The 11921-nt window shown below is 45.7% G+C and overlaps 1 protein-coding gene across 4 annotated transcripts in view; it reads left to right on the top strand.

Moving 5' to 3' along the window:
* Nucleotides 1-559: 559 nt before the first annotated feature.
* The window catches only part of PSIP1 (PC4 and SRSF1 interacting protein 1), a 47750-nt gene continuing 36388 nt past the window's right edge, over nucleotides 560-11921 (top strand). For 2 of the 4 annotated variants that reach the window (XM_075279527.1, XM_075279504.1), the window contains exon 1: nucleotides 827-915. The gene's annotated coding sequence lies outside the window, so the exon portion shown is untranslated. Of the gene's footprint in view, nucleotides 623-811; nucleotides 1013-11921 lie in introns of those variants that run through there. The other 2 variants (XM_075279520.1, XM_075279511.1) reach the window with 2 other exon arrangements.

Genomic DNA, 11921 nt, shown 5'->3' with positions numbered 1-11921 from the left:
TTAAACTGGAGCACCAGGAGAGGGACCTAATACTGTGGGGCAGTTGGAAGGGAACATTATAATGTGGGGACATATAGTGTACGGGTGACTGTAGGAGAATTATACTATGTGGGGGCACATGAAAAAATGAATGAGAATGGGCGGAGTGAACATAAAAGTGGGCGGAGCTAAATTTGCTGCAGCGCGCATAGCTTGTGGAAAACCTGATGCGGCCTAGCCTCACCCAGACTCTACCTCCAGCGGCCCCCTGGTAAATTGAGTTTGAGACCCCTGCTTTAAATCCAAGGGGTTAAAAATATTAGGCCTTGTACTCTGGTTGCCCATACCCACCAATGACCATATTTTCTATAGTAGTGCTGTTTGGAAAATGAAAGCTAAAACGCGATTGGATAGCTATGGACAGTAAGAGCACCTGACCCAGCGAGGCTATAAAAGGGGGGTAACACTAGCGGGGGGGGGGGAGACCGCTTGTACTGTGCATAGAAGTACTGAGTGTGTGTGACTGACTCGGCGGCTGCTCTAGAGCATTGCGTCCTCACAGCGGTAAATCTGCCAGACTGCCTTCTTTCATTCAAAGAGAGGGAGTGGAGAGCCGGGCTGCACCACTTTTACAAGGACAGGGGTACGCCAACTCTTCATTTGGGGTGTATAGTCCAGACCATACTAAGATAAGTGCAGTGTCAGGAGCCGCGCCTCTCTGTGCCGGCACCGGGAGCTTCGCCGACATTCTACCGCGGCCTATGCACAAGCTGCGCCACTGCCAGTTTTGGCGGGAGTTGAGCGTGTGTGTTCCTCCCCCGTGTAGCTAGTGAGAAGGCTGGAGGAGGGGAGCTACGCTGGCTGCAGGCGGGAGAGGGAGCAGCAGTGTGAAGTATATAGGCTGCAGTGGTGCCGAGCCATAACAACACGAGAGCGGTAAGAGCCCTGTCTGCCATGACGCTGTGAAAACTACTCCGTACCGCCTAAGGTTCCCGGTCTCTCGTTAAACGTGTCGCTAAACACAAAGTGTAGCGTAAGTAGCAGACACGGCGGAAGCCATGATGCCTTCATTAGCTCCTGCTCTTTCCACAAGTGCGTGAGCGCCTGGTATAAATAGCCGTCGTGTGAGGAGACGGGAGGACGGCTGTTGTGCTGGGATTCGGCTCAGTGTGCACGGTGTCTTGTATGAGGGAGCTGCAGGCGCGTTTCTTACTGGCATGTATGTGATTGGCACAATTGGCCAGGATGTTAGTAATTAGGTGGGCACCACATGGCACATGTATGTATACTTCTGGTAGGGTTGTATGTACATACACGGGGCTTAATGCCAGCTTTGTTTGCACTCATCCTGTCTGTTCTGTGTGTTATCTGACTTTACCAGCAGAACTCTATATTCTATGATGATGGGTAACCATGTGAGGGGGTGTGCCGGCTGTGTTATTGAACATTGTGTGTTGTGTTCGTGGCTGGCATGTGTGCCAAAGCCCTCAAATGGCAGAATATTTCCTGCCCTGTGATTGGCTGCTATGGTAAACAAGACACTGTTAAATGAGCCCCCTCTTTCTGACTTCTGGAAAGGTCCAATTAAAAACTTGGTTGCCCATAGCAACCAATCAGTGACTTTGTATTCTAATAAATGACGTGGTGGTCAACAAATGATTTCTTAAAGGGGGTTGCCCAGGCTAAAATGTTACTTATTGGGGAGGGAAAGGTAGGTGGGGGGACGTGCAGTTCTGTTTCCAGTGTGGTCTGGTCCTGCAGCTCCCATTGTTTTCTTCCGGTTGAAGTTCCCTCTGCACATGCCTGCTGAGGCCAATCGGCAGCTTAAAGGGGTTGTCTGGGATAGCCCTAAAACCCTACACTAATCTAAGCACCCTCCTGTAAATTATATTATTAATCATGCCTATTTGTCCATATCCCTGGGGCAGTCATGTGACCACCCCAGGGACATTTTGTGACGATCCGTTTCCCCATTTCCGGAAACGGATAGACACTACTTCTCCCCCTCCCATCCATGCTATTGTACTTGCGCATCTTCTTCCTGCCTGGGCTTCCCTCTCTGAGGGGTAGCTCCTCCAATGACGTTGGTACGCATGTTAGTATTGCTGAAGCCGACACTACATCTCTTTTGTGCAATCTAGGAATATGTTCAATAGAGAATTATTGAAGACTACAGGCACAGTGCTGCGCGTTCCCGGCAGAGGGAAGACTGGAAGAAGGGTAAATTATAATAGGGTGGGGTGGGCTGAGTGAGTTAGGTAAGGCTAGCAGTGGGAGGAATAGCTAGGGAGACAGGGAGGGGGTGTTAGAGAAGGAGATTGTGTGAGAGCTTACAACTACCAGAATGCATTGAAGCAGGAAGCTACACACCATATAAACTAATGCAGAAAATGCTAGGTACTCCAGAGAAACCAAGAAATCACTTTAACTACTGAAAAAGTTATATGGGTGTGCTTATTATCCATTAATAACACTAGCGACGGGATGTCAATGCAGCATCGGCATTCCGTCACTGCATCCTGTTCCTGTTTAGGCCCGAATGAATAGGCCTAAACAGGAGTGTGTCTCGAGCCGCGGACGACTCAGCCGTGGAATCCGCGGCGAGATAGGTCATGTCTAGAGATGAGCGAACACTGTTCGGATCAGCCGTTCCGAACAGCACGCTCCCATAGAAATGAATGGAAGCACCTGGCTGCCGGCAAAGTGTACGTGCCAGGTGCTTCCATTCATTTCTATGGGAGCGTGCTGTTCGGAACGGCTGATCCGAACAGTGTTTGCTCATCTCTAGTCATGTCGCTTCTTTTTTCTAGCTGGGAAAAAAGCGAGTGGCCCCCATTAAAGTCAATGGGAGCCGATATTGAGGCGGATTCCGTGTCAAAATCTGCCTGCAAAAAAACTCCATGTGAACATACCCTAAGGAAGAGGAACACATAGTCCCTTCATAAAGGTTATTCCAGTTCTACTTGTCTGTTTTCCAGGTGGTATTTTTTTGCATAAAATGTCTTCAAAGCAGATTTTGGCTTCCACTTTTAGAAAATCCACATTTGCAATTTTATTTTTTACCCTTCCTGCCAGAGGAATTTTTTTTGTTTTAGATTTTCTTGATATGCTAATTACTCTTCAGGGAGCATCGTAAGCCTTCTCGCCGTGTTTTTTTTTTTTTTTTTTTTTTTTTTTTAAACAGATGATCCTCCTACAGTTTTTCACTGCTTCCAGAGCAGCTAGTCGCGTAGAGATTTTAATCGCACTGTACGTTGCTAGCTGCTCTGAAGGAACAGTGAGAAGGCTTCCTGTGCTCCATGCAGGGTAATTAGCATATCAAGAAAACAGGGTTAGTTAAAAACGGCTGCACAGATCAATGAATGAATAGACTTTCTAAAGGCATATGCTTACTTTAAAAACAAAACATAGCCAAAGATAGACTCCCTGCTATACTGTTACGGTGGATATTAGTGTTTAAAAAAGCCACTTTATAACTTAGAAATTGCGAAATATAGACAAGATAAACATTGGGTATGCGAGCAATACCAGAATTGTTGATTGGTTTTGTTTCTTACTACTCATTCCATAGACAACAAGCTCTCATATGGCTAAATCACTAGAAGAATAAAGAATATGTAGCTTGTACAATGTGAAGACAAAAATCACTCGAACACAACTGGCTGTGGGAGGAAGAGAATGTATAAGCTGTGTGAGTGTATATCAGGGGATACTCCAATCTTGGAGCTTACAAGGGAAGACCCCAGAAGTGACTTGACCCCCTACCCCTCCCCAAAATCATAGGAGCTAATGAGGAAATGGTAGGGAATTTGGTGTGACCAATGTACTCCACACAGCTTACATATTCACTCTTTACCATACGCTGTGCAGTCACATCTGGGATACGAATGCTCATTACACCCCTTGATAAATTCTTTGAGGGGAACAGTTTTCAATATGGAGTCACGTCCTAGGGGATTTCACTTTACTGGTACCTTAGAGGCTCTGCAGACATGGCATCAAGATACCAAACATCTAAATCTGCACTACAAAAGCCACAGAACACTCCTTCCCTTCTGTGCCATGATGTGTAACCAAACTGCAGTTTATGCCCACATGTATGACACTGGATACCCGTTAAGGTACCCAGGATAACTTTACCCCTTAACGACTGGCCCATAGTAAAATTACATCGGCACTGACGGGTCCTTCCTGACTGCCCTATAGTAAAATTACGTCGGGCAGTCAGGGAAGGATTCCCCGTCAGTGCTGACGTAATGGGAGCAGATCTTACCTGTATCTGACAGCTAAGACCTGCTCCATAACCCATGATCGCGGAACTGAAGCAATTCCGTGATGGTGCTGGCGTTATCGGCACCCCCCACAACAAGATCGGGGAGGGGGGGGGGGTGCCGATATGCAAAACATGGGGTCTGGCTAGTGACTCGAGGCTGCCTGAGCCCCCCATTACCTGGTTGATCCTGCCGGGTACTAAAGGAAGCAAAGCAATGCCTCTGCATCTCTTGGCTTCCTGCTACAGACTGGAGACACGTGCAGCCTGTGTCTCCAGCCTGTAACATTGATTCAGCAGGGACACATAAAAAAGTGAAAATTAGATAGTGTCTGAAAAAAAATGAATGAAGTTATAAAGCCCCAAAAATCCCCTTTTTGCTATAGAAAATGAGTTATGTAAAAAAAAAAATGCATATTTGGTATAGTTACGTCCGTAACAATCTGTACAATAAAACTGAAATAATATTTAATGTATACAGTGAATGTCGGAGAAAAACCCGCCAGAAGTAGTGATTTTTCGCCATCTCACCTTAGAAAATATGCTATAAAAAGTGATCAAAAAGTCATACACCCCACAACAGTACCAATAAAAAGCGCAGGTTGTCCTGCAAAAACTAAACCGCCAACCAACACTGTCAACTGAAAAATAAAAACGTTACGCCTCTCAGAAGATGGCGATGCAAAAATCACTGATTTATGTCCCCAAAAGTGTTTTTGTTCTGCAGAATTAGTATCGCATAAAAAAAATAATATAAATGAGGTATCCCCGTAACCGTACCGACCCGCAGAATAAAGATAATGTTACTTATACTGTACGCTGCATGGCGCAAAATTTAAAAGGTAAAATGCAAGATCAGAATTGATTATTTTTTTTAAATCCAGCAAAAAAAAAGTGAATAAAATGTATTCAATAAATTGTAGGCATGCAAAAATGGTCTCATTACAAAATACATTGCATCCCGCAAACAACAAGCCCTTATATGGCCACGTCACCAGAAAAATAAAGAAAATATAGCATCCAGCAATGTGAAGACAAAAAAACCCAAAATCGCGAAATTATTAGACTACAACTGGCAGCGGCAGGAAGGGAATGTATAAGCTGTGCGAGCGAATATCAGGGGACACCCCAGATTTACAGCTTATGAGGAAACAGACACCAGAAGTGACTCCCCCAATCATAGGAGCTACTGGGACATAGTACGGAATTTGGTGTTTGCAATGTCCTCCGCACCGCTTATAGATTCCCTCTTAACCATCCGCAGTGCAGTCACGTCTGGGATACTAATACTCATTACACCCCTGATAAATTCTTTGAGGGGTGCCGTTTTCAAAATGGGGTCACTCCTTTGGGGAATCCACTTTTCTGGTACCTTACAAGCTCTACAAACATGGACATGGTGTCCAGATACCAAACATCTGAATCTGTACTCCAAAAGCCACGTAGCGCTCCTTTCCTTTTGCGCCCTGCTGTGCGCCCAAACTGCAGTTTATGACACATGTATGACACTGGTGTACCCGGGATAATGTACGTAATGTCATATGTGGGTATAAACTGATATTAAGGAACATGTATGACACTGGTGTACCCGGGATACCGTATGTAATGTCATATGTGGGTGTAAACTGATATTAGGGCACAGCTGGACACAGAAGGGAAGAAGGGTTATTTGGTTTTTGGAGCACAGACAGTTTGGTTTTTGGATGCCATGACACTTTTGCAGAGCTGAAACACCAGTAAAGTGGAATCCCCTGATATGAGACCTTATTTTGGAAACTACACCCCTGAAGGATTTATCCAGGGGTACAGAGAGCATTTTTAACCCCCAAGTGTTGCTATAACTTTTTATCCATAAATTAATACGAAGCTGATTGTGAAAGGTGAAAATGACCATTTTTCCAGGAATCCATCATTTCAGTGCGTAATATGTTGTGCCTGACTTGTATCAGAGATGAACGCTCTGAAAGCTGTTGTGCCCGGGATACCCACTTACCAGTTTTTGGAGTGTGTATCTCTGCTGACATAAGTTGGGCACAACATATCGGGCAATGAAATGGCGAATCTCTGGAAAAATTTCATTTTTAACTTCTCATTACCAGCTGCGATTTCATTTCTGGAAACTAAATAGATGCAAAACTCAGGTGTTAAAAACGCTCACTACGCGACTTGATAAATGCCATCAGTGGGCTAGTGTCCAAAATGGGGTGACATGTCTGCAGATTCCACTTTATTGGCAATTCAGGGGCTTTGCAAAAGTGACATCCAAAAACCAAAATAGAGCTCCTTCCCTTCTGTGCCCGGCTGTACCAAACAGCCATTTCTACCCACATATGGCATTAAGTCCGTTATCCGGGGTACACCAGTGTCATACATGTGGGCATACCGCCATTTGGGTACACAGCAGGGCGCAGATGTGAAGGAGTGATATGTGCTTTTGGAGTGCAGATTTAGATTGTTGGTGTTTGGACACCATGTCACATTTGCAGAGACCCTAAAATTGCCCTTACAAAATGGGGTCACTTATTGGGGAATTCCAGTTAACTGTCGCCTCCAGGGCTCGGCAAAAACGTCATGGCGCCCAGAGGGTCCCTCTAAATCTGTACCCCAAAAGCTAAAAAGTGCAGTGCACCTTCCCTTTTGAGTCCTGCTGTGTGCCCAAGCAACAGTTTACACCCACATATATAATGTTTTGCCCCTTGGGATGGCCCCTTAATAGTTTTAGGAGTGCAGGTCTCTGACAACACAAAGTGGGTGCAACATATTGGGCACCAAAATGGCAGATTTCTTTAAAAATTTAAATTTTTCATTTTGTACATTAATTTTTGGATAGCATTTTTAGGCTCAAAATGATAATACACCTTGATACATTCTTTGATGGGTGTAGTTTTTAAAATGGGGTAACATTTGAGGGGTTTCCATTGTATTGATACTTTAGGGGCTCAGCAAATGCGACATGGCACCTGAAAACTATTCCAGCAAAATCCACCCTCCAAAAGCCAAATAGCTCTCTTTACATTCTGAGCCCCACCATGTTCCCATACAGCAGATTATGACCACATATGGGGTATTGCCATGTTCAGGAGAAATTGTGTAACAAACTGTGGGGGGCTTTTTCTCTTTTAACCCCTTGTGAAAATTAAAACTTTGGGGATAAAGGGACATTTTAGTAATTTTTAACCTACACATCCCAAGGTTAGTAGAATCTGTGAAACGGCTATAGGGTCAAAATACTCACTATACCCCTCAATGAATACTTTAAGGGGTCTAGTTTATAAAATGGGGTCATTTATGGGGGTTTTCATTTGTTTTGGTAACGCAAATCTTGTTTAAATGCGCAATGGGCCTAAAATATCTGCAAGCAAAATTTGTGTCTTGAAATCCAGTTGGTGCTCCCGTCTTTTTGGGCCCTACCGTGCATCCGTACATAGGATTAAGGCCACAAAGTGTACATTTTTGAACACGGGAGAAATGGAGTCATCTATTTTGGAGTGTTTTTTCTTCATTTTCATGTGTTATGTGCAAAAAAAAACTGCTTATAAAATAACACTTTTGTGTAAAAAAAAAAAAAAAAAAAAAAAAAATGAAATTTTTTTTGTTTGATGCAAATTTTCTCAAAACTCATGGGGTTAAAGTACTCACTATACCCCTCAATGAATACCTTAAGGGGTCTAGTTTATAAAATGGTGTCATTTATGGGGGTTTTCAATTGCTTTGGTAACTGAAATCTTGTTGAAATGTGCAATGGGCCTAAAATATCTGCAAGCAAAATTTGTGTTTTGAAATCCATTTGATCCTCCCTACCTCTTGGGCCCTACTGCATGTGCGTACATAGGACTAAGTGTACATATTTTAACACGGGAGAAGTGGGGTGATATATTTTGGGGTGTGTTTCTTCTTTTTGATGTGTTGTGTGCAAAAAAACTAGCTTTAAAATGACACATATTTGAAGAAAATGAAAATGTAATTTTTTTCAGCATTTGTAATAATTCTTGCAAAACAATATTTGTTTGATCAAAATGCTCACTAAACCCCTCAAAGAATACCAGAAGGGGTCTAGTTTTACTAATTGGGTCATTTAATGGGAGTTTCTGTCATTATGCCACCTATTCCTGTCTGCAAACATAGCTTGGTACAGGAAAAAATTACAAACTCAAAATTTCCAAAATTTGCTTATAGACTTCATAAACTTGTAAATTGTCCAAGTTACTCAAATATGTTAAAATTATTTCAAATATGCTTGAAACACAAAATGAATATTTGGAAGTATATAACTACTAACTTTATTGCCCTGTATTATTGTGCATTAGAGATGAGCGAACACTAAAATGTTCGAGGTTCGAAATTCGATTCGAACAGCCGCTCACTGTTCGAGTGTTCGAATGGGTTTCGAACCCCATTATAGTCTATGGGGAACATAAACTCGTTAAGGGGGAAACCCAAATTCGTGTCTGGAGGGTCACCAAGTCCACTATGACACCCCAGGAAATGATACCAACACCCTGGAATGACACTGGGACAGCAGGGGAAGCATGTCTGGGGGCATAAAAGTCACTTTATTTCATGGAAATCCCTGTCAGTTTGCGATTTTCGCAAGCTAACTTTTCCCCATAGAAATGCATTGGCCAGTGCTGATTGGCCAGAGTACGGAACTCGACCAATCAGCGCTGGCTCTGCTGGAGGAGGCGGAGTCTAAGATAGCTCCACACCAGTCTCCATTCAGGTCCGACCTTAGACTCCGCCTCCTCCGGCAGAGCCAGCGCTGATTGGCCGAAGGCTGGCCAATGCATTCCTATGCGAATGCAGACTTAGCAGTGCTGAGTCAGTTTTGCTCAACTACACATCTGATGCACACTCGGCACTGCTACATCAGATGTAGCAATCTGATGTAGCAGAGCCGAGGGTGCACTAGAACCCCTGTGCAAACTCAGTTCACGCTAATAGAATGCATTGGCCAGCGCTGATTGGCCAATGCATTCTATTAGCCCGATGAAGTAGAGCTGAATGTGTGTGCTAAGCACACACATTCAGCACTGCTTCATCAAGCCAATACAATGCATTAGCCAGTGCTGATTGGCCAGAGTACGGAATTCGGCCAATCAGCGCTGGCCAATGCATTCTATTAGCCCGATGAAGTAGAGCTGAATGTGTGTGCTAAGCACACACATTCAGCACTGCTTCATCAAGCCAATACAATGCATTAGCCAGTGCTGATTGGCCAGAGTACGGAATTCGGCCAATCAGCGCTGGCTCTGCTGGAGGAGGCGGAGTCTAAGGTCGCTCCACACCAGTCTCCATTCAGGTCCGACCTTAGACTCCGCCTCCTCCGGCAGAGCCAGCGCTGATTGGCCGAAGGCTGGCCAATGCATTCCTATGCGAATGCAGACTTAGCAGTGCTGAGTCAGTTTTGCTCAACTACACATCTGATGCACACTCGGCACTGCTACATCAGATGTAGCAATCTGATGTAGCAGAGCCGAGGGTGCACTAGAACCCCTGTGCAAACTCAGTTCACGCTAATAGAATGCATTGGCCAGCGCTGATTGGCCAATGCATTCTATTAGCCCGATGAAGTAGAGCTGAATGTGTGTGCTAAGCACACACATTCAGCACTGCTTCATCAAGCCAATACAATGCATTAGCCAGTGCTGATTGGCCAGAGTACGGAATTCGGCCAATCAGCGCTGGCCAATGCATTCTATTAGCCCGATGAAGTAGAGCTGAATGTGTGTGCTAAGCACACACATTCAGCACTGCTTCATCAAGCCAATACAATGCATTAGCCAGTGCTGATTGGCCAGAGTACGGAATTCGGCCAATCAGCGCTGGCTCTGCTGGAGGAGGCGGAGTCTAAGGTCGGACCTGAATGGAGACTGGTGTGGAGCGATCTTAGACTCCGCCTCCTCCAGCAGAGCCAGCGCTGATTGGCCGAATTCCGTACTCTGGCCAATCAGCACTGGCTAATGCATTGTATTGGCGTGATGAAGCAGTGCTGAATGTGTGTGCTTAGCACACACATTCAGCTCTACTTCATCGGGCTAATAGAATGCATTGGCCAGCGCTGATTGGCCGAATTCCGTACTCTGGCCAATCAGTGCTGGCCAATGCATTCTATTAGCTTGATGAAGCAGAGTGTGCACAAGGGTTCAAGCGCACCCTCGGCTCTGATGTAGGAGAGCCGAGGGTGCACTTGAACCCTTGTGCACCCTCAGCTCTGCTACATCAGAGCCGAGGGTGCGCTTGAACCCTTGTGCACACTCTGCTTCATCAAGCTAATAGAATGCATTGGCCAGCGCTGATTGGCCAATGTATTCTATTAGCCTGATGAAGTAGAGCTGAATGTGTGTGCTAAGCACACACATTCAGCTCTACTTCATCGGGCTAATAGAATGCATTGGCCAGCGCTGATTGGCCAGAGTACGGAACTCGACCAATCAGCGCTGGCTCTGCTGGAGGAGGCGGAGTCTAAGATCGCTCCACACCAGTCTCCATTCAGGTCCGACCTTAGACTCCGCCTCCTCCAGCAGAGCCAGCGCTGATTGGCCGAATTCCGTACTCTGGCCAATCAGCACTGGCTAATGCATTGTATTGGCTTGATGAAGCAGTGCTGAATGTGTGTGCTTAGCACACACATTCAGCTCTACTTCATCGGGCTAATAGAATGCATTGGCCAATCAGCGCTGGCCAATGCATTCTATTAGCGTGAACTGAGTTTGCACAGGGGTTCTAGTGCACCCTCGGCTCTGCTACATCAGATTGCTACATCTGATGTAGCAGTGCCGAGTGTGCATCAGATGTGTAGTTGAGCAAAACTGACTCAGCACTGCTAAGTATGCATTCGCATAGGAATGCATTGGCCAGCCTTCGGCCAATCAGCGCTGGCTCTGCCGGAGGAGGCGGAGTCTAAGGTCGGACCTGAATGGAGACTGGTGTGGAGCGACCTTAGACTCCGCCTCCTCCAGCAGAGCCAGCGCTGATTGGCCGAATTCCGTACTCTGGCCAATCAGCACTGGCTAATGCATTGTATTGGCTTGATGAAGCAGTGCTGAATGTGTGTGCTTAGCACACACATTCAGCTCTACTTCATCGGGCTAATAGAATGCATTGGCCAATCAGCGCTGGCCAATGCATTCTATTAGCGTGAACTGAGTTTGCACAGGGGTTCTAGTGCACCCTCGGCTCTGCTACATCAGATTGCTACATCTGATGTAGCAGTGCCGAGTGTGCATCAGATGTGTAGTTGAGCAAAACTGACTCAGCACTGCTAAGTCTCTGCATTCGCATAGGAATGCATTGGCCAGCCTTCGGCCAATCAGCGCTGGCTCTGCCGGAGGAGGCGGAGTCTAAGGTCGGACCTGAATGGAGACTGGTGTGGAGCGATCTTAGACTCCGCCTCCTCCAGCAGAGCCAGCGCTGATTGGTCGAGTTCCGTACTCTGGCCAATCAGCGCTGGCCAATGCATTCTATTAGCCCGATGAAGTAGAGCTGAATGTGTGTGCTTAGCACACACATTCAGCTCTACTTCATCAGGCTAATAGAATACATTGGCCAATCAGCGCTGGCCAATGCATTCTATTAGCTTGATGAAGCAGAGTGTGCACAAGGGTTCAAGCGCACCCTCGGCTCTGATGTAGCAGAGCTGAGGGTGCACAAGGGTTCAAGTGCACCCTCGGCT

The sequence above is a fragment of the Leptodactylus fuscus genome, chromosome 1, assembly GCF_031893055.1.
Source record: "Leptodactylus fuscus isolate aLepFus1 chromosome 1, aLepFus1.hap2, whole genome shotgun sequence".
NCBI classification, from domain to species: domain Eukaryota; kingdom Metazoa; phylum Chordata; class Amphibia; order Anura; family Leptodactylidae; genus Leptodactylus; species Leptodactylus fuscus.
Note: the sequence above shows the minus strand (reverse complement) of the source record. Positions and strands in the feature narration are given on the sequence as shown.